The sequence below is a fragment of the Lissotriton helveticus genome, chromosome 6, assembly GCF_964261635.1.
Source record: "Lissotriton helveticus chromosome 6, aLisHel1.1, whole genome shotgun sequence".
Lineage (NCBI taxonomy): Eukaryota > Metazoa > Chordata > Amphibia > Caudata > Salamandridae > Lissotriton > Lissotriton helveticus.
Genome location: NC_136067.1, coordinates 1,886,696,147 through 1,886,718,192, shown reverse-complemented (window position 1 = coordinate 1,886,718,192; position 22,046 = coordinate 1,886,696,147).

The following is a 22,046-nucleotide window of genomic DNA, read 5'->3' as shown; positions in this document are numbered from 1 at the left end:
TGGAAGCAGTAACAGTACCAGTAACGATTGGGCCTGTTCTTCCAGTATTTGATCAAAAAGAAATTAGACATTCAGCTTTGACTGTTCCATTATTTTCAGAAATACAGAAAGTGACAGAAATGTTTTATTCAGATTTGTCAGAAATACATCGAGAGAAAATGATGATGCCTGCCTTAACTTTTAATCAAAGTTTGACAAGGAAAACTCCATCTGGTGCAGAATCAGACTCTGGAAGTCCAGAAAAGAGTCTGAATAAAATAGATTTAGCTCAAACCCCTGAATGTAAATTACTTGATGTTGCAAAATTGAAAGCAGATATAGAGGAATTAATAATTGGAACAATTGGAACTGACAGTTTGAAGCTATATCAGGATGATGAATTATTGTTTATCTGTAAAAGCATAACTTGGAAAACGAAAAACAAATATGATCAATTAGAGGAAATGGCTGCTGAATTAGAAGTAGATTTGAGTAAGCAAAAGATTATGCAGACACATTACAGAGTGGATTTCTCTGAAAAAGACATTGAAAACATGAATACCACAGGAAGAATGATTCATATAAAAGACTTAATTGTGGTTTTGAGAAAGTGGGGTGACTTAGCTAAATGGAGAGTAAAACGGACAAAGAAAAGAGATGAAGACAGAACAAGCTTAGCTTTTCCTATCAGAGAAAAGGAAGAAGTGGTAAATGAATTACCAATGAGAGAAATACCAGGAGGTGGGTATGTGCATGTTCCATGGATAAGGCAGGACATTTTAATGTTCACAAATGATTTTCCTCGCCCAAGAGAAAAGCCTGTAGAATGGTATCGACAGGTAGACAGATTTGTGAAAGTTTCATAAGTCTTATGGGTTGATCTTGATGGATTTTTTTGACATAGTTGTCCCATCAGATCTTTGGGCAGAATGTAAAATTACTATAAATTGGCCTAAAGAAGAATATCCTCGACATTTGGTGACAGGTGCTCCTTCACCAGAGGTAATGAGAAAGTACGAACAGGTAATTACATTCTTGAAAAACAAGATTCCCCCAAAAGAAATAGATTGGGTTAAAATAGATAAAACAACCCAAGAGCCAAAATAATCAGTTCATTCATTCTATGAGAGACTACTGCTGGTTTTCAAACAATATAGTGGTTATGAGAATTTAAGTGAAAAGGATATGAGCCATTTTATATACAGGTTTGTATATGGTTTGAGACCTGAAATTGGTGAAATGATAAGGACCGGAATAGTTGGTTGGCAACCAAACTCAGTAGATGATATCTTGAGAAAGGCAAAATACTGCAGTGATGAAATAGATGCTAAACAAAAGAAGCTAAAAGAAAAAGCTATGTGGGCACAGGTAAAAGTGGCTGAACAACAAATGGCAAATTTAAATAAAAATGTTGACCAGAATCAAGGAAAATTTAAAGGTAATTATAATAAGCCAAAATTGATGGGAAATATAGAAGAGTTAAAACCGAAACTCCCATGTTTTAATTGTGGCGAAATTGGACACTGGAAGCGCGACTGTAAGAATTCGCTCAGAAATTTTTAAAATGCATCTTTAAATCCACAGGTGCAGAATGAGATAAATCTGCAGCAACAGCTACAGATACCACAACCGCCACTTCCAAACTGTGTAAATGTGCAGCGATACAGTGCAGAAACAGGAGGTGGGTGAACAGGTAAACAAACCACCAAGAGTGAATGTGTCGAATGTGTCACAACAATATTGGTTGAAAGAAGATGGTGGGAGTGAATCTGATGATTACTTCTGACGGTGCCTGAGAGAGGAGGAAGAGTGTGTGCTTGCAGCCACTCTTGAGGTAGACCAAACTGGTCCATTTGTAAATGTTAAAGTAAATGATGTAGAAATTACTTTCCTAGTGGATACAGGTGCTACCCGTTCTACTGTTAGATCAGTGGAATAGAAAACCTCCCTCTCTCGGGTGAGAAGATCCAAGTAGTTGGTGTAGCTAATCAGCAAATTAAAACAGATCTGACTGAACCAGTTGAAGTTGAAATAAGGAAATTTAAAGACATGCATAAATTCATAATTTGCAACAGCAGTCCTGTTAATTTTTTAGGTAGGGATATTCTTTGTAAGATGAATTGTAAAATATATTGCTCACTGGATGGTATTGAGCTACAAATTCCAGAAGAAGATGGGCTTTACAGATTAACAATGTCAATGGTTGAGGCAGAAGAGAGTAAATTATTTCCTGAGTTTGATAAAAATAATCTACCTGAAGAATTAAAAGACACAGTGAATGTTAAAATTTGGGATATCACTGGAGATGAAATGGGTCTGATGAAAAATGTGGATCCAGTAAAAATATCAGTAAAGCAAGGAGCAGATTATCCAAACATTCCACAGTACAAAATTAAAGCAGAAGTGATTGAAGGTGTTATTCCTGTGATAGACAAATTCATAAAACAAGGTGTTCTAAGAGAGATTGAGAGCAGCCCATGTAATTCACCGATTATGGGAATTAAAAAGCCAAATGGTACTTTTAGGATTGTTCAGGACCTGAGAACAAAATTGTCATTCCATGTTGCCCAGTTGTGCAAAACCCAGCGGTAATTTTATATCAGATTCCGCATGATGCAGAATGGTACACAGTTATTGATTTATGTAATGCATTCTTACTGTTCCATTGAATCCAGAAAGCCAGCAAATTTTTGCGTTCAGGTTCAAAGAGCGTATCCTAGCATGGTGTTGTATCCCTCAAGGGTATACAGAGAGTCCATCTATTTTTAATCAGTTGCTAAAGAAATCTTTGGAGAATCTAGATTTACCTGGAAAATCTACATTAGTACAGTATATTGATGATCTCCTTGTGGCTGCAAAAACAAGAGATAATTGTGTAACAGATACCATTACTCTTTTAAATCATCTGGCAGATGAGGGACATAAAGTGTCTCCTGCAAAATTACAGTTTTGCAAACAAGAAGTAAAATATCTTGGTCACAGAATTGCAAAGGGAATCAGACACGTGACAACAGAAAATAAAAATGATTCAAGCAATGCAACCTCCAAAAACACAGAGACAGGTTAGAATGTTTCTAGGAATGGTTGGTTATTGTCGCCAATGGATTAGTGGATTTCCAGTAATTGCAAAGCCACTACAGAGACTGACAAAAGCAGACATAAAAGATCCGATTACCCTAACAGATACTGAGTTAGAAGCTTTTGAACAGCTAAAAAGAAGTTTGTGTGAAGCTCCAGCATTGGGTATGCCTGACTATGAGAAAGAGTTTGAGCTGTATTGCAGTGAAAGAGAAGGATGTGCATTATCAGTTCTGATTCAGAGACATGGAAGACTGAGTAAGCCAATAGCATATTTCTCAGCTTTCTTGACCCAGTTGCAAAAGCATTATCAGGTTGTTTAAAAGCAGTAGCTGTAACCAGTGTGAGTCTGGAACAAAATGAAGGAACAATAATCGGATTTCCTGTAAAAGTATATGTACCACACTCAGTTGATATTCTCCTACAAGAAGCAGAAGACAACATTTGACAAACAGCAGGTTGACAAAATATGAAAAGGTTATCCTTGGTTCAGATATTGTGTCAATTGCGAGATTTGTGAATTTAAATCCTTCCACATTATTACCTGACACTTCTGAAACAGAAATCAGAGATGAGGCTGTTGATCATGAATGCCTGGATGTTTTAGAATATTGCACAAAACCCAGACAGGACATAAAAGATGTCCCATTAGCTGAATCAGATTATGCTTATTTTGTTGATGGTTCATGCTTGAGAACAGAAGAAGGTGTTCTGAATGCAGCATATTCAGTGTGCACAGTTGCAGATGTAAATGAAGCCTCTTGTCTCAAAGGAATTCGTTCAGCTCAAATAGCAGAATTGATTGCTTTGATTCGTGCATGTGAATTGGGTAAAGAGCAAAAGATAACTGTAGTGACTGATAGTCAGTATGGTTTTGGCGTATTCCATGACTATGGCCAGCTCTGGTCTCAAAGAGGTTATTTAACTTCTGCAGGATCACCAATTAGAAATGCACAGTTGATCAAGAGATTGATCGACGGAATTCAGTTGCCAGAAAAGGTTGCAGTTGTAAAGTGCACAGCACACAAAAAAGGAGAGGGTTACATAACAAAAGGAAATTCATATGCTGATGAAGTAGCAAAATTCTGTGCAAAAAATAATGTGTCAATCAATCGGAAGAAAGCAAATGAACATGTTTTGAACTCACTTATGCTAACATTTGTAGTTGAGACTTGGCAAGGAGTAAAACAGTTACAAGATGAGGCAGATGATGAAGAGAAAAACACATGGTTAAAAGCAGGATGCAGACGTAGAGAAGAAGATGAGGTTTGGGTCTACAAAGATGACAGAGTAGTAATGCCAGACAGCATGATATCTGACATGGCACGCATGTATCATGGTCAAGGACATATTGGCAGAGACTCTACGATCAGATTATTTAGACAAACAGGGTACAATCCAAAATTCTGGATAATTGCAGAATCCCTTTGCCAGAGGTGTCTTACCGGCCAACAGATCAATCCAAACAGAAAAACTGTTGTGAGCATGGGAACCATAGCTCACCTGGAGGGTGGTCCTTTTACCAGATTACAGATGGATTTCATTGACATGCCACCTCTTAACAAATTGAGATATGTTTTGGTAATAGTCTGTTTGTTTTCAAGATGGGTGGAAGCATTTCCAATACGCCGCATTGATTCAATTACTGTGGCAAAATTACTTTTGAGAGAAATCATACCAAGGTACGGTTTTCCTGTGACGGTCGAGACAGATCGTGGCACACATTTTGAAAACAGATTGTCACAATTGGTTTGTGAAGCTCTGGACATAAAGCAAAAGTTACACTGTGCTTACGGACCAGAAGCATCAGGTGTTGTTGAGCAAGTGAATGGTACAATAAAAAACAGAATAGCAAAAATATGTTTAGCAACAGGAATGAAGTGGACTGATGCACTTCCACTTATTTTGATGTCTTTGAGAAGCATTCCAGATGGAAAAACAGGTTTGAGCCCTCATGAAATCTTAATGGGCAGGGTCAGGAGGCAAGCATTTGTTCCAGTTGATAAATTGTTAACCATTAATGATGGCATCATTATGGATTACTGTAAAAATCTATCTGATGTGGTGACTTCTGTGTTCCATCAGGTGGGAACTGAAGTAATTACAAAAGAGAAAGAACAAGCACATGATCTGTTACCTGGAGACTGGGTGAGGACAAAAGTTCACCGAAGAAGAAACTGCCTAGTACCAAGGTGGCAGAAGGCAAGACAGGTGATATCAGTCACAACAAATGCAGTTAAGTGTAGGGGATTGAAGAGATGGATTCATGCTAGTCATACCATATGAGTCCCAACACCTGAGAATCCTGACGAAGGTGATACAACGGCTGATTCAGATTCAGAAGAGGAACCTGAAAGAAATCAAAATCCAGATTTTGAAGATCGACAGGAAAGTCGACATCTGGAAGATTCAAATGCAAATGAGGCATTGAATGAAGAGATTGTGATACAAGATTCTGATGACAATGAAAATGATGAAAATCTGCTAGATCAAATAGCAGAAAAAGAAGCTGAAGAAGTAGTTATTAAAGATCAAGATCGGGAGAGTATTGAAAAGCAGATTGAAAGCTCTGGAAGCAGGAACGAAAATTCTGAAACTGGGAAGTTGGAAGTAATCGAAGAAGAAGAGGAAGAAGTTCAGAATACCAGCTATAAGGATGATGTTCCTAACAGAGTGAAACTGCAGAGTAAAGAAGTTCCTGAATCTGAAAAAGAATCTGACAAAGTAAAACTGATTATCAATGAATCAGCTGATAACACAGAAAGCGAAACAGATGAAAGTGGAGATGAATCAAGAGTGAAAAGTTCAAGAAGAAGAGATTGGAGAGTGGAACAAAATTCAGCAGAACCAAAAAGGAAACTATCAAGAAAAGGAGATAATTGGCCAGATGAAAACAAAAGCATAAAGTTTAAATTAGCAAAAGAGCAGGTTAACGAGATTTCAAGTCAAAAAGAAGAAGTCTCAAATAAGAAAGATCAAGCAGGCAAAAGAATAGAAGTGATAAACAGCAGAGCAAAAAGAGTAGCAAAGCCAAATCAGAAGTACAAGTCCCCTGAGTGGACTTATATTATCATTCCTCCAGTAGTTGAAGTAAATAGTAGTCAACGTAATTTTGATGATGCAAGTGACAATGATTAATTTCATTCATTAGGTGGCACAAGGTTGAAGAAACTGTGTTAGGTGACACAAGGTCGAAGAAATTGTGTTAGCTGGAAAACACATTGATGTATGAAATAAGGTCGAAGAAAAGCTGTTAGAGCATAAAATCATTTGTTTAACCCCTTCGCTGCTAGGCCTTTTCCCCTCCTGTGCTAAGCCTTTTTTTGGCGTTTTGGAGTAGTGCGCGCTTAGGCCCTTGTAACTTTTTGACCACATAAGGTATCCACGCCAAATTTGCGTCCTTTTCTTCCAACATCATGTGGATTCTAAAGGTGTCCAGGGTTTGTGGATTCCCTTGGAGGGGTCCCATAAATTAACCAAAATATAGTGATTTTTTTGTTTTTTTCAGAAAAATGGGAAAAACGGGCTGCAAATGAAAGCCTCTGGGTTTTTCCCTGAAAATGGTATCACAAAAGGGTTTGTGGGGCTGAAATCTCCATTTTCTCAGCTTTCAGGGAATGACAGACTTTTGTCAGAGAACCGAAATTTTTTCACTCAGTTTTGGCATTTTTCTGGGACATAGCCTATTTTTGCTATTTTTAGAGCTTTCCACCTCCTTCCAGTTAATGGTAGAAATGAGTTTGAAAGCAATAATGGATCCTGGAAAGCTTTACATTTTCGAAAAGTAGACAAAATTCTGAATTCAAAAAGGGGTCATTTGTCTAAATCCATGAAGGTTTCGTTATAGAAACTAACAGTTAGATATTGTAATATTTGAAATTTTGTTGAAAAAAACAGCCTTTTGTCTCAACGTTTTCACCTATAACTTTTTCTAATTTTGACAGCTCTTGAAAAGCAATATACCGTTACATTCGTTAGACCTTCCTGGTTGTGGGGATATATAGGACTTGTAGTTTCACCAAGAACCCGACGAACCCAGATCCAAAAACTGAGCAGCAACTTGCAATGGTATTTTTTCATTTACTGGGTATAGTGCACTTTGTCTTGGAAAATGTATACATGGAATAATCTGTATGAAAGATACCTTTGTATTTCTGAATTGGGTACAAATTATAGAGTTCAGAAACAGTATATAATTGCACATTTTCAAAGTTGGGAATACTCATACTAGCATGAGAATTATTGGTCATTTTTCATAAAGATTTTTTTTTTTACACAATGTCTTTCATTGAAAGGGAGAAATGCATGAAAGCTCAATTGGTAATAACAGTTGATTTACAAATCTGAATTACCCTAAGTGTCCCGATAAAAACGGTACCTCACTTGTGTGGGTCGGCCTTGTGCCTGCGACAGGAAACGGCGCAAAATGCAACGTGGTCACACCTAAATTTAGCAGTTACAAATTGACCCTTTTTTGGCAAAGTGCCTACCTGTAGTTTTTGCACCCTAGCTCTGCCGGCACCTAGGGAAACCTAGCAAACCTATACATTTTTGAAAAGTAGACACCCAGGAGAATTCAGGATGGGGTGACTCGACTGCCTACCACCAGGTGTTGTTACCCAGAATCCCTTGCAAAGCTAAGATTTTGACAAAATAAACACATTTTCCTCACATTTCTGTGGTGGAAAGTTCTGGAATCTGCGTGGATCAACAAATTTCCACCCACCCAGCGTTCCCCCAGGTCTCCCGATAAAAACAGTACCTCACTTGTGTGGGTCGGCCTTGTGCCTACGACAGGAAACGGCACAAAATGCAACGTGGTCGCACCTCAATTTCCCAGTGAAATTTCACGTTCTTTGGAAAAAGAGACTACCTTTTGTTTTTGAGCCGTAGCTCTGCCAGCACCTAGGGAAACCTAGCAAACCTATACATTTTTGAAAACTAGACACCCAGGGGAATTCAGGATGGGGTGACTCGTCTGCCTACCCCCAGGTTTTGTTACCCAGGATCCCTTGCAAATCTAAAAATTTGACCAAAAAACACATTTTCCTCACATTTCTGTAGTGGAAAGTTCTGGAATCTGCGTGGATCAACACATTTCCACCCACCCAGCGTGCCCCCAGGTCTCCCGAAAAAAATGGTACCTCACTTGCGTGGGTAGGCATAGTGGCTGCGACATGAAACAGCGCAAAACGCAGCATGGTCGCACCTCAATTTCCCAGTGACATTTAGCACGATTCGGACAAAAAGACTACCTTTTGTTTTTGCGCCGTAGCTCTGCCAGCACCTAGGGAAACCTAGCAAACCTATACATTTTTGAAAACTAGACACACAGGGCAATTCAGGATGGGGTGACTCGTCTGCCTACCCCCAGGTTTTGTTACCCAGAATCCCTTGCAAACATAAAAATTTGACCAAAAAAACACATTTTCCTCACATTTATGTGGTGGAAAGTTCTGGAATCTGCGTGGATCAAAACATTTCCACCCACCCAGCGTGCCCCCAGGTCTCCCAAAGAAAATGGTACCTCACTTGCGTGGGTAGGCATAGTGGCTGCGACATGAAACAGCGCAAAACGCAGCATGGTCGCACCTCAATTTCCCAGTGAAATTTAGCACGATTCGGACAAAAAGACTACCTTTTGTTTTTGCGCCGTAGCTCTGCCAACACCTAGGGAAACCTAGCAAACCTATAAATTTTTGAAAACTAGACACCCAGGGCAATTCAGGATGGGGTGACTCGTCTGCCTACCCCCAGGTTTTGTTACCCAGAATCCCTTGCAAACATAAAAATGTGACCAAAAAAACACATTTTCCTCACATTTCTGTGGTGGAAAGTTCTGGAATCTGCGTGGATCAAAAAATTTCCACCCACCCAGCGTGCCCCCAGGTCTCCCCAAAAAAATTGTACCTCACTTGCGTGGGTAGGCATAGTGGCTGCGACATGAAACAGCGCAAAACGCAGCATGGTCGCACCTCAATTTCCCAGTGAAATTTAGCACGATTCGGACAAAAAGACATCCTTTTGTTTTTGCGCCGTAGCTCTGCCAGCACCTAGGGAAACCTAGCAAACCTATACATTTTTGAAAACTAGACACCCACGGAAATTCAGGATGGGGTGACTCGTCTGCCTACCCCCAGGTTTTGTTACCCAGAATCCCTTGCAAACATAAAAATGTAACCAAAAAAACACATTTTCCTGATATTTCTGTGGTGGAAAGTTCTGGAATCTGCGTGGATCAACAAATTTCCACCCACCCAGCGTGCCCCCAGGTCTCCCTAAAAAAATGGTACCTCACTTGCTTGGGTAGGCATAGTGGCTGCAACATGAAACAGCGCAAAACGCAGCATGGTCGCACCTCAATTTCCCAGTGAAATTTAGCACGATTCGGACAAAAAGACTACCTTTTGTTTTTGCGCCGTAGCTCTGCCAGCACCTAGGGAAACCTAGCAAACCTATACATTTTTGAAAACTAGACACCCAGGGCAATTCAGGATGGGGTGACTCGTCTGCCTACCCCCAGGTTTTGTTACCTAGAATCCCTTGCAAACATAAACATTTGACCAAAAAAACACATTTTCCTGACATTTCTGTGGTAGAAAGTTCTGGAATCTGCGTGGATCAACAAATTTCCACCCACCCAGCGTGCCCCCAGGTCTCCCGAAAAAAATGGTACCTAACTTGCGTGGGTAGGCATAGTGGCTGCAACATGAAACAGCGCAAAACGCAGCATGGTCGCACCTCAATTTCCCAGTGAAATTTAGCACGATTCGGACAAAAAGACTACCTTTTGTTTTTGCGCTGTAGCTCTGCCAGCACCTAGGGAAACCTAGCAAACCTATACATGTTTGAAAACTAGACACCCAGGGCAATTCAGGATGGGGTGACTCGTCTGCCTACCCCCAGGTTGTGTTACCCAGAATCCCTTGCAAACATAAAAATTTGACCAAAAAAACACATTCTCCTCACATTTCTGTGGTGGAAAGTTCTGGAATCTGCGTGGATCAACAAATTTCCACCTACCCAGCGTGCCCCCAGGTCTCCCGAAAAAAATGGTACCTCACTTGCGTGGGTAGGCATAGTGGCTGCGACATGAAACAGCGCAAAACGCAGCATGGTCGCACCTCAATTTCCCAGTGAAATTTAGCACGATTCGGACAAAAAGACTACCTTTTGTTTTTGCGCCGTAGCTCTGCTAGCACCTAGGGAAACCTAGCAAACCTATAAATTTTTGAAAACTAGACACCCAGGGCAATTCAGGATGGGGTGACTCGTCTGCTTACCCCCAGGTTTTGTTACCCAGAATCCCTTGCAAACATAAAAATGTGACCAAAAAAACACATTTTCCTCACATTTCTGTGGTGTAAAGTTCTGGAATCTGCGTGGATCAACAAATTTCCACGTACACAGCGTGCCCCCAGGTCTCCCGAAAAAAAATGGTACCTCACTTGCATGGGTAGGCATAGTGGCTGCGACATGAAAGAGCGCAAAACGCAGCATGGTCGCACCTCAATTTCCCAGTGAAATTTAGCACGATTCGGACAAAAAGAATATCTTTTGTTTTTGCGCCGTAGCTCTGCCAGCACCTAGGGAAACCTAGCAAACCTATACATTTTTGAAAACTAGACACCCAGGGCAATTCAGGATGGGGTGACTCGTCTGCCTACCCCCAGGTTTTGTTACCCAGAATCCCTTGCAAACATAAAAATTTAACCAAAAAAACACATTTTCCTCACATTTCTGTGGTGGAAAGTTCTGGAATCTGCGTGGATCAACAAATTCCACTCACCCAGCGTGCACCCAGGTCTCCGGAAAAAAATGGTACCTCACTTGCGTGGGTAGGCATAGTGGCTGCGACATGAAACAGCGCAAAACGCAGCATGGTCGCACCTCAATTTCCCAGTGAAATTTAGCACGATTCGGACAAAAAGACTACCTTTTGTTTTTGCGCCGTAGCTCTGCCAGCACCTAGGGAAACCTAGCAAACCTATACATTTTTGAAAACTAGACACCCAGGGCAATTCAGGATGGTGTGACTCGTCTGCCTACCCCCAGGTTTTGTTACCCAGAATCCCTTGAAAACATAAAGATTTGACCAAAAAAACACATTTTCCTCACATTTCTGTGGTGGAAAGTTCTGGAATCTGCGTGGATCAACAAATTTCCACCCACCCAGCGTGCCCCCAGGTCTCCCGAAAAAAATGGTACCTCACTTGCGTGGATAGACATAGTGGCTGCAACAGGAAACGGTTCAAATCGTACGGTGGTGAATTTACATGACCTTATTGCAAAACTACCTTGATTTTGGGGGGGGGGGATCTGAGTTTGTGGCCCGGGGCTCGGTGGTATTCTTTGCAAAGTAGCAAACCCATACAGTTCTGAAAACTAGACACCCGGGAGAGTCCAGGGAGGTATGGCATGTGTGGGTCTCCCAATGTTTTCCTACCCAGAACTCTTTGCAAACCTTAAAAATAGGTAAAAATAGCACTTTTCCAAACATTTTGGCGTGGGATCGCCGTGCCGGCAAAAAAGTCCTACCACCCTGCGTTCCCCTTGTTCTCCCGAGTAAAAGGATACCACACCTTAACAGAGTTACTCAAAAGTCAAACGTTCAAGCACGGCTATCTATTCCTCAAAGACACCCACATACAGGTTGGATTTGGCACGAGGGCGAGTGATGGTTCAGTACATAAAATTTTATTAACAAGATATTTCAAAAAAATGAAATGCTCTGTCAATAAATAAATGCATAAAAACTGAACCAGTGACTCGCAACTCGTGAGCTGTAAAGCCACGACAAGGCACCAACCGTTTTACAGGCCATTCACGCACCTTTCATACCTGATACAAACCAGACCATTGACACCATCCGAATGGAAAAGCAACACATAACAACAATCACAATAAGGGGCAAGGTACACCCTACTGCAGAAAGAGAAAAAAAACAATTATTACTGCACACCCATGTAATCCGCAAGCACACACACATACTGGTTGGATTTGGCACGAGGGTGAGTGATGATTCAGTACATACAATTGTATACGCAAGTAATTTCACAAAAATGAAATACACTGTGTATAATTGAAAGTATGATAAACTGAACCACGGACTCACAGATCGTGAGCTGTAAAGCCACGTCAAGGCACCAACCTCTTTACAGGCCATTCATACACCTTTCGTACGCGTGACACATACAAAACATTCACACCGCCAGCCGCGGACCCATCACATTCCAACACTCACACCAGCAAACAGCGCCATTCAAGGGCCCATCACTTTCACACGCCCACATTTCGGACACTGCAACTACACAAAATGATGGACTGTGTGGAGTGTCACTCAACTAGCAGTGTGTGTAGTGACCAACAGAAAGTAACTACTCACACACCGCCTGCCGAGTGTCAGTCCACCCACACCACCATCCAAGCACCAGACCATGCACACCGCCAGACAAACACCACTCAGCGCACACCGACAGCCAAGTACCACTCCACACACAACACCAGCCAAGCATCACTCCACGCACACCACCAGCCAAGCGCCACTCCACACACACCGCCAGCCAAGCACCACTCCGTGCACAGACAGCCAAGTACCACTCCATGCACACCACCAGCCAAGCGCCCCTCCACACACACCACCAGCCAAGCGCCACTCCACAAACACAACACCAGCCAAGCACCACTCCGTGCACAGACAGCCAAGTACCACTCCACGCACACCGTCCAGCCAAGCGCCACTCCACACACACAGCCAGCCAAGCACCACTCCACACACACCGCCAGCCAAGCACCACTCCGTGCACAGACAGCCAAGTACCACTCCATGCACACCACCAGCCAAGCGCCACTCCACAAACACAACAGCCAAGCACCACTCCGTGCACAGACAGCCAAGTACCACTCCACGCACACCGTCCAGCCAAGCGCCACTCCACACACACCGCCAGCCAAGCACCACTCCACACACACCGCCAGCCAAGCACCACTCCGTGCGCAGACAGCCAAGTACCACTCCATGCACACCACCAGCCAAGCGCCCCTCCACACACACCACCAGTCAAGCACCACTCCACGAACACCACCAGCCAAAGACAAATCCAAACACAACACCAGGCAAGCGCCAAACCATGCACACAGTCAGACAATGGACACTACACGCAAACCAACATCATACTTTATTTATTTTTTTTAAATAAAAGAGAAACAAAAACAAATTGCAAATTGATACAAAACTAATAACTCGACAACTAAATCTAAAAAGACTACACAAATACAAACTTTGAAACTGAACAATAACTATTACAGAATAAAGACCAACCAGTTCACTTTACCACTCATTGATACTCCCAAAAATTCTTTTGCGGGTGGTACAATCTAAAACAAGCAGGTACACACAGCCCGGAGTTTGAAGGGCAGTCGGGGCAGTACATGCGAACCTCCTTCCGCAAACCTCTTCGCCAACAGACTCTACATCTCCGACTGGGAAAGTCTTTTGAGGTTGTGTGGAGGAATTGTATCAGGAAAGTGGCGATCTTTCAATCTGGCATCATCCTCCACCACTCAAACTCTAGGAACACTTGCCTGTTCCACTAAAACAAGGCTGCCTATTACAGACTCCTGAAACTTTACAAAAGTCAACTTTGACTGGGGACAAGATTTCTGGAACACAATAAAAGCATTAAAGGTTGCCAAGTGGAAAAGATGGATAGCCAACTTCTTGTACCAAATGTAAGCCTTACGAAGAGCAGCATACGGTTCCAACCTCTGATCAACTCTGTCAACACCACCCATGTACTTATTGTAGTCCAGTATGCACACAGGTTTGCGCACTTCTGCAACCTGACCCCAAACATTCCGCGGTTCAGTGCTTTCATCATGTATTGTAGTCAACATGTAGACATCTCTCCTGTCTGTAAAATTCACAGCTAGAAGCTCCTCACAACGCAAAGCACTGCACTGTCCCCGAGCAAGCTTTCGACAAACAAGTTCTTTTGGGAAACCTTTACGGTTTGAGCGGATTGTGCCACAAGCAACAGTGTCCACTTTGGCCAATTCCCTGAACAACCGCACACCAGTGTAGAAGTTATCGACATACAAATGATGGCCTTTGTTAAAAAATCCACGACCAAGTTCCCACACAATTTTTTCAGTCACTCCAAAAGTCGACGGACAACCAGGGGGGTTAATCCTGGATTCCTTACCAGTGTACACCCTGAAATTAGAGACATATCCAGTCTCACTGTCACACAGCATATACAGTTTGATTCCATAGCGTGCCCTCTTACTAGGAATGTATTGCCGAAATACCAAGCGCCCCTTGAACAACAGCAAAGACTCATCCACTGCAATTTCTTTCCCAGGATAAAAGATCTCAGAAAATCGATCAACCAAATGATCAATGACAGGCCGAATCTTGAAAAGACGGTCACAATCAGGGTGATCTCGTGGCAAAGCAAGACTATTGTCAACAAAATGCATCATCCTCAGCAGAAGCAAATACCTATCACGAGTCATGACTGCCGTAAATATAGCTGTTGCCATCAAGGGACTAGTAGACCAATATGAAGCCATTGATGGTTTCCTAAGCAAGCCCATCAAAAGAGTTAAACCCAAAAACTTTTTCATCTCCTCCAAATTGGTGGGAGTCCACCGGGTAGCTCTAGCGTGGGGCTTAAGGCTGGCACTGTTCACCCTCAAACAAATGTCAGCATACAAATTAGTCTGCTCTACAATCTCTGCCAAAAACACATCATCCATAAACAACTTGAAAAAATCAATAGGCAAAAAGTTTTCAGTGTTCACCCTACACCCTGGAACACCAGTAAATTCAGGCAATGCCGGCTGCACCATGCCTGGTGCAACCCAGAGGTCAGAACTTTCATCGACAAGTCTTGCAGCCGCAGGCCGCCGCCCAGCTAACTCTTGTCTCACAACACCAACTGGAAGTCTAGCAGCCCCAGGCTGCAGCCCAGATGTCTCTTGCCGCACAATTGGCACATCACTGTCCTCCGCAACCACAGGCACAACCATGTCCTCCAAAACCGTAAACACAGCAATGTCCTCCCCAACCACAGGCACATCATCCACACCAAAAGTAGCTTCATCAGCACTCAAAGTGTCTTCATCATCAGATGAAGCCATGTGTAGAGAAAACTCACTACCTGAATCTTCACCTCCCACCTCTGGCTCAGAATCAGAGTCAGACTCTGGACCATGGTCAGAGGAAGAATCAAAAAGCATTCCAACAACTTGCTGAGCAGTAATCCGGCGGCTAGCCATTATCCTTACAAATAAAGGAGTCTGCACAAACAACTCAACAACCCCAACACTGTGCAAAGTAAGATAAAAATGTAAGACTTTTTCACCAAAAAATATATTTAGAAAAAATATACAATTCACTTACAAGACACAATTACACTCACCAGCACCTACTCTGCAAAGACACAGCAAATAGGCAACGATATCCCACTAGAAAGAAGAAAAAAAAACCTTACATCTACAGAAGGACACATCAAAAACAAATGCAAAACATGTTTTACAATCACAACAAACAGCAACAACACATACTCGTATTACTACACACTTTGCAAAATAAACAATTACATTACAATTGAACAAAAAAAAGGTCTCTTACCAAACACATGCAACTACAGAAACAGCATAACAACAGAACCACCAGTAACAGAACCGCACACTGCAACAATCTAAAGAGAAAAAAAACCAATACACATTAGAAGAAACAAAAACAACACACATTACAACAGGCTATGTCACAGGGTATGTCACAAATGGGGTGTCTGTCCCCAAGGGGGGAAGATTATAAATCATTATAAACGTGGGCCCCCTGGAAGCAACCCTACGGAGGGCAGAGAGGCCAAATAAAGACACAGCAGAACATACTGAAAACAAATGGGCCCAAGGAAGCAACCCTTGGCCAATGGGTCGCTCCCTATAAAAAACAAAAACCTGGAGTACAGTGGGCTTTTCTACCCCCCCCCCCCCCCTGGGACCAGAAACTGTAAAAAAACCAGCCACTCCGCCCCCAGGGGGGGGGCAGAATAGTCTACAATATTTATAATGCCCCCTGGAAGCGACCCTTGCCCAAGGGGTCGCTTCCTTTATAAATATACTAAAATCCCTGGTGTCTAGTGGGCTTTTCTACCCCCCCTGGGTCCAGATGTGGCCCAAAAAATGGGTGATCTGCCCCCAGGGGGGGGGGGGCAGACAAGTCTACAAAAAATTATGGGCCACTAGGAAGCGACCCTTGCCCAAGGGGTCGCTTCCTTTACAATTAGAAATAAATCCCTGGTGTCTAGTGGGCTTTTCTGCCCCCCCCTGGGTCCAGATAACGCGCTAACATGGGCGATCTGCCCCCAGGGGGGGCAGAAAAGTCTGCATTGAAAAATTATGGCCCTAGGAAGCGACCCTTCCCCAAGGGGTCGCTTCCTTTACAATTATAAATAAATCCCTGGTGTCTAGTGGGCTTTTCTGCCCCCCCTGGGTCGAGATCGCTCGCTAAAACGAGCGATGTCGACCCAGGGGGGGCAGAAAAGTCTGAATTATAAAATAATTGCCCCTGGAAGCGACCCTTGCCCAAGGGGTCGCTTCCTTTTCAAACATAAACAATCCCTGGTGTCTAGTGGGCTTTTCTGCCCCCCCTGGGTCGAGATCGCTCGCTAAAACGAGCGATGTCGACCCAGGGGGGGCAGAAAAGTCTGAATTATAAAATAATTGCCCCTGGAAGCGACCCTTGCCCAAGGGGTCGCTTCCTTTTCAAACATAAACAATCCCTGGTGTCTAGTGGGCTTTTCTGCCCCCCCTGGGTCGAGATCGCTCGCTAAAACGAGCGATGTCGACCCAGGGGGGGCAGAAAAGTCTGAATTATAAAATAATTGCCCCTGGAAGCGACCCTTGCCCAAGGGGTCGCTTCCTTTCCAACCAAAAACATCCCTGGTGTCTAGTGGGGGCATTACTGGTGCAGGATCGCGACGCTGTGCGCGATCCTGAACCAATAATGCCCTGCATTGGGACATCAGGGGAAAGGAAACAGTGTTTCCTCCCCCCCGATGCCTCAAGGCACCGAGAAATGGCCCCCCCGCCCCACCGGAGCACCAAACACCGACCTTGTTCCTGGACGCGCTGGAAACAAATGGCTTCCAGCGCGTCCAGCGCTTCCTGAAGACGTCGGCGCGCGCTGTGCGCGCTGACGTCACCAGGAAGCGTGGGGGGGCCAGGGGGTTTAGTTTAGTTTAGTTTATGACATTTGTTAAGCGCTTGGTTGCACAGAGAACAGTGCGTCCCCGCGCTGACGACCCTACCTACATCTCTTCAGCTTAGCTCACAGAGGGTGAACACAGGGACACGGGTGAACTATGCTGAGTTTATCATGGGGAAAAGATGGGTTTTCAGCCTCTGTCTGAACCTGGTTTCAGACGGCTCCATCCTCAGTTCGATGGGTAGGTTATTCCAGTCGTTGCTGGCATGGTGTCTGAATGAATGTCCTCCCATCCTTGCTCTATGTATCCGAGGCACCACTAATAGCATGCTACCCATCGACCTCAAAGGACGTGCAGGGCGATAGACTGGAAGCAAGTCCTGAAGATATGGAGGTGCTTTTTTGTGAACTATACGGTGGGTGATGCACATAGTTTTAAATTTGATTCTTTCCTTTATTGGGAGCCAATGAAGGGAGCGTAATGCATGTTTACCAGAGGCTCTCCTAGGGAGGTTAAGGACCAGCCTCGCAGCTGCGTTCTGGACGCGTTGCAGCTGTGTTAGGCCCTTTTTACTAAGTCCACATAGGAGGGAGTTCCCATAATCCAACTGGGAGGTGACCAAGGCGTGTACCATAGTTTTTCTGGAGCTGGGGGGCAATAGGTCCAGGATTTTCCTTAGGACCTTCAGGAGTCCATAGCATTTTCCCGCGACCTTACCCACATGATTGGTGTAGGCTAGGTTAGAGTCCAGAAGAAAGCCAAGATTCTTAACTGTGTCCACTGGGACCGGGACAGAGCCCAGTTCAGTGGGCCACCAGGCAGAGGTCCAGATGGAAGGACATGGACCTACAATAAGAACTTCCGTCTTGTTACCATTAAGGCGGAGACAGTTCTGTTTCATCCAGCCGTCAAGTGCCACAAGGCAAGCCGAGAAGTTCTCAGCATCCACAACTGGATCACGGGACAGATTGATCACCAGTTGTGTATCATCTGCATAGGAGACTATTGCCACACCATATGACTCCACCAGATTGGCAAGGGGTTCCATGTACAGATTGAATAATGTAGGGCTCAGAATAGAGCCCTGTGGAACCCCTTGCCTGAGACACCTTACACTGGATTTGCATGGTGGGCAATGCACTTGAAATCTCCTGTTCTTAAGAGAGGATACCAGCCACTCATGAGCAGGTCCGGTTATTCCCTTTTCACTCAGTCGGTCCAGTAGTACGGGATGTGATACGGTGTCAAACGCCGCACTTAAGTCCAATAGGACCGTGTGACCTTCATCCGCCTTGCTCCGCAGCAATTCTGTTGATAGGAGGAGGGCGGTCTCAGTCGAGTGTTTAGCTCTGAAACCCGATTGAGACGTGTGCAGGAGCAAGTTTTCCTCCATGAAGCTTACCAGCTGTCGGTTAGCCAGTTTTTCTACTACCTTCGCACAGTAGGGGAGAAGGGAGATTGGTCTTAGGTTGTCTAATTGCGCTATGCTTATGTGGGCTTTCTTTTTTATTGGGATGACTTGGGCCAGTTTCCAGCTCTCCGGAACTAGACATTCATAGAAGGAAAGCGAGGCCATATTGCCTATGTGCTTCGCCACCTGGGGAAGATGACTACGAAGAATTCTCGCTGGTACCGCATCTAGGGGAGAGCCCGAGTGAATGTCCGATAGGATGTTGATAAACTCCTCAGTTTGGGGAACCACAAATTTCCTAAGTTCTTTTCTGCCCTTATTACCGTAATTAGGGTCGGGCAAATTAGTAGCATCTGAATTAGTCTGAAACGAAGCATAGATCTTTTCTACCTTCCCTATAAAGAAGTCTGCGATCTCGTTGCATGACTCAGTCGTGGGTGGGACATCCCCTGAACTCGCGGGAGGGGCGGAGAGTTCCTTCAGGATCATAAAGAGCTCTTTCGATGTATTCTCTGCACAGCCTATCCTGTTGTTATAGTACTCTCTTTTAGATTTCCTGATCTGGCTGTGGTAGACTCTAAGTTCGCTCTTATAGACTTCGCGTAGTGAGGGGGCGTAATCCACTCTCCATCTACGCTCCCAGGTTTTACATTTAGTTTTTGCGGCGCGTAGCTCAGCGGTGAACCACGGAGCGGATTTCGTGCTCCGTGCCATGGGTTTGTGAGTCCACGGGGCTACATTGTCCAGCGCACCTTGAACCCATTCTTCATACATCTTGTACGCCTCCACCAAATTGTCGCTAAGCTTTGGGGGGTCCTGTTCTAGGGCTTGACTGAAGGCATCGTGACTGAATTTCCTCCAGTCCCTGCGTCTAATAACGGGAGGTTTCTGTAAGGGCCCCCTGTTGGGCAGTTTTCTGAGTTGAAATGGTATCAGATAATGATCTGACCATAGGATCTTAGTCGGAGCAGAGACACTTATATCGTCCCAGTTAGTAAAAATTGGGTCTAGTAGATGTCCTGCTTGATGGGTGGCTCTATTGTCAGCTAAATCGAACATAAGAGCTCTAAGTTCATTGATTAAGGAAATGGCCTCACTGCAGTAGACATCCTCCAAATGCACGTTGAGGTCTCCTATAATCATGAACTTATTATGGCATAAAGCAGATTGCGTTAGAACATCCAGGAGGCTTTCAATGAACGCAGTTGCCACACCCGGAGGACGATATATAAGGTAGCCCTTAATAGTACAGTTGGGGCTGACCGTGATAGAAAAGAGTCCTGCTTCACATTTATTAATGGGAGTTGGTTCAAGAGAGACTGGTAGGTCGCTTTTGTGAATAATAGCTACCCCCCCCCCCCTCTTTGGTCCACTCTATTGATGTGAAGAATGTCAAAGCCGGGCGGGAGGGCCTCTAAGATATCAGGGATGGATTGTTCATCCAGCCATGTCTCGGTCAAGAAGACCAAGTCGGGTTTGTCGTCAATCAATAGGTCATAGATATTCAGGCTATGCCGTTTCATTGATCGGCAGTTCAGTAATAAGGCAGATAGTTCCTTCTCTTCCTTACTCGTCGCTTGGTCTCTGCGGATAGTATGGCCGCAGCCCATACATTTCAGGGGCCATTGTACCACCTGCAGCTTGTGATAGCATTCCGGCGGCAGCCTCTTGCGCAGCTGAAGTAATGCCTGCCTCGTATATGTTACAATCCCATGTTGATCTGAGATGGTTTGGCCAGGGGGACGGGGCCTGGGCCGTGGATGGCCGCGGATGGGCGCAGACGGGCTTGCCTTAGGCGCGCCTTCGGCGCGCAAACGGCGCTCCCGCTGCGCTCGTCCGCTGCGCTTGCGTGGAAGGCACATTTGGGGAGAGGGTGGGTGTGGCCAGAGAGATGGGCGTGGCCTCGCAAAGCAGCGATGGCGGCCCTTTAACTGTCTATCCCGCGATGCAGCGCTAGCTCCGCTGCTCATGGGGTGTCCTGGTAGGCTTTAGGTGCTGTCAACCTCAGGGGAGGGTTAGGTAAGTTTTAAATCACAGTAAAAACACAAGATACAATTTTTAAAATCACGAGTGCAATATAGCCTCCGGCTTCCGCCTCAGAGGTGTAGGAAGTAATCACCAGGGCTTTCAATCAGCGCTTAGTTATAGGCGGGGGAGTGGGCGTGGCCAGAGAGATGGGCGTGGCCTCGCAAAGCAGCGATGGCGGCCCTTTAACTGTCTATCCCGCGATGCAGCGCTAGCTCTGCTGCTCGTGGGGTGTCCTGGTAGGCTTTAGGTGCTGTCAACCTCAGGGGAGGGTTAGGTAAGTTTTAAAACACAGTAAAAACACAAGATGCAATTTTTAAAATCACGAGTGCAATATAGCCTCCGGCTTCCGCCTCAGAGGTGTAGGAAGTAATCACCAGGGCTTTCAATCAGCGCTTAGTTATAGGCGGGGGAGTGGGCGTGGCCAGAGAGATGGGCGTGGCCTCGCAAAGCAGCGATGGCGGCCCTTTAACAGTCTATCCAATGCCACCCCTGCAAAAAAAAAAAGATCGCCGCACAGGGGGGGGGGGGGGGGAGCGCCAGCGCTCTCCCCCAGGGCTGTACTGATGACGGAGCAGTTCCGTCATCAGCACAGCCCAACCGATGCTGATGACGGAACCGCTCCGTCATCAGCATCGAAGGGGTTAAAAAAAAAAAGAAAAAAGAGGGGTGTATATTTTAGTAATTTTAATTTTTAATTTTAATTTTAATTTTTAGGGTTCCTGTTTGTTAGTAAAAATGTCTTCATAATAATAACTCGAGATGCTCTATATTTAGAAGATGTTGCAAAATGGCTTCAATATGTGTAGTCTTGTTAATTTTAGTTTGGTTAATTCTAGCTGTCATTTTTCCTTTTGGAGTTGATAAGGAAATGTATAAAACTAATATGACTAGTAAAGTTGTGATTGATCATGTTAAAGCTGAAAAATCTGATAAAATCATTGTACACCGTCCAGAAATTCATCAAGATAGACTGTAGGAGATTTTTCTAGTAATACCTTTTCTAGATTTGTATCTGAATATGTTAAGGTAATGAATGCAAAGATTGTTACATCTGTGTAAAATTACCTACTTCTGTGTCTGAAGGTGTCACTTACAATATGCTTCCTCTTACTTATGGCATTACCTGTTGCGTGATAGCTAGCTTGTTTTATCAAACTGGTCGTTTAGAGTATTATTACTCAGATTTTGATGACATTTTTGCAAATTTAAAGGTTGTAGATAGCTTTAATAAAGTGAGACATGCTAAACAGATGAGGGAATATTTCCTAGTAACTAATGAACTCACTTATGAGTATGCTTTTAGAAATAATTTAACATGTAAATTGAGAGCT